The following is a 1,983-nucleotide window of genomic DNA, read 5'->3' as shown; positions in this document are numbered from 1 at the left end:
CTCATAACTCAAAAAGTACTTATTAAAAAAACGTTTCATTATAGCGTTCTGGAAAGCTCTCGAGGTAAGCTACAAGAATATGCATTGAAAAATGTGGGTTTCTATTTAAGAAATTAAAGGTGACCTTCACGTGACCTTCAAACGACTATCCAAGGTCAAACCAATGACACCATCTTATGTGCCCTTCAAAGTCACAAAATTTTTGTCCGAAACATTTTTCTTTAAAATGTCGCGTTTACGAAAAAATCGGGTGAGACGTGTGGTCCGGGACACCCTGTACATACAATGTGCGTCAGGTGTTTGAGAACGTATTGACTTAAAAACTAGAATTTGTATATTTTTTAAAAAACTTGTTTTATTTTAATGAAACTTTTACAGCAAAGTAAGTGGCCCATGGGCCATAAGTTATTCGATAAAATCTCCTTCAGCGGCAATAACAGTTTCAATTCTCTGCCGAAAACGTTTGCATTCTCGAATCAAAGGATCCTCGTCCATATGCGTCATTACTCTGGTAATAGCTGCTCTGAGGGAATCAAGCGTATTACGAAGATGTTTATTGGTCTCCCATTCAACAACGCCCCATACATAATAATCTAAAGGTTTAAGATCCGGGGAGCTAGGAGGCCACATGTTTGGGGTTATGTGAACATGCAGATTCTCGAACATTCAATCTCGCGTTCTCATTGCTTTGTGTGAAGGAGCAAAGTCCTGTTGGGATACATATGCCTTCCCACCACTCACACTGTCTATCCAAGGCTTCACAACTGTTTCCAAAGCCTCAACGTAGGCGGCGGCATTCACCCGAAGTCCTTGAGAAAAGAAATGGGGTGGCATGACGTGTCCCTCATTGCTCACCACCCCCAAAAACCATTACAGTTGCTGGAAACTTTGTGTGCATAACACGAGGAACATCTGAAAGATCTGCACAGAGTCACCCATCATTNCACCCGAAGTCCTTGAGAAAAGAAATGGGGTGGCATGACGTGTCCCTCATTGCTCACCACCCCCAAAAACCATTACAGTTGCTGGAAACTTTGTGTGCATAACACGAGGAACATCTGAAAGATCTGCACAGAGTCACCCATCATTTCGTCGGTTTATTTTTTAATCCTGATCAAAATTTTTTTCGTCAGAAAAAAACCAGAGCACATCCGAGATTTCAGGATGTTTTAACTTGTTTAGGAGTCGTTATGCCCGAATGAATCGCTGTTCACGAGTTTGTGCAGACATGAACTGACCTCTATGCATCGCGTAAGACTTGTACCGGATGTCTTCGTAGATAATGCGACGAATTGTGCACTCAGAAAATTGGAGATATTTTGATATTGCCCTTATGAACTTTGAAGGGTCTTCATCAATAATTCCCTGTATTTTCTGCACAAACTGTGATGTTCTAACTTTACCAGAACGTGCTTCATGTTTTTTACGCTTGGCAACACTTTCCACATTGCAATCAGATGCTTCCAACCCTCGACAAACTTTGTTAATAATGATCGGGCTACTTTCAAAAATCGGGAGATTTCAAGATCGCTGTGATTCGCGTGTATAGCGACGATAACAGCTTGTCTTTTCATTTCCTGAGTTAGTTTATTGTCTTCCATTTCTAATTTGAGCAAAAAAAAAATAAAATCAATTGCTATGAAGTGCCAAGCACATATGTGAGTGTCCTTATATACTTGACGCACTCTGTATATATATATATACATATACATATATATCCATTTCAAATTTACTATTTCAAATTTATTATACAGGTTTTTTAATCATTTCATTCCAATTTCCAGTTCCATTTCACTCCTTAAACACATACACAGGTGATTATTATCTTTCTTATATTATTTGGTGAACACCTTTGCTCCCGCCGTTTCCCTATAGATGGCTTTAGTGGAACTTAGTAGTCAAAGTAAATAGATCATATACATCATACAATCAACTTGGGCATCTGTCAACATAACCTAATAGTCACATTAGTCGATTTGTATC

At 39.0% G+C, this 1,983-nt stretch overlaps 1 pseudogene; it reads right to left on the bottom strand.

The window, feature by feature from the left end:
• Positions 1 to 1,077: 1,077 nt before the first annotated feature.
• Positions 1,078 to 1,601, bottom strand: LOC106744044 (annotated as a pseudogene).
• Positions 1,602 to 1,983: the final 382 nt, after the last annotated feature.

This window comes from Dinoponera quadriceps, unplaced genomic scaffold (genome assembly GCF_001313825.1).
Source record: "Dinoponera quadriceps isolate SergipeBrazil2010 unplaced genomic scaffold, ASM131382v1 scaffold1324, whole genome shotgun sequence".
In the NCBI taxonomy this organism is placed as follows: Eukaryota; Metazoa; Arthropoda; class Insecta; order Hymenoptera; family Formicidae; genus Dinoponera; species Dinoponera quadriceps.
Note: the sequence above shows the minus strand (reverse complement) of the source record. Positions and strands in the feature narration are given on the sequence as shown.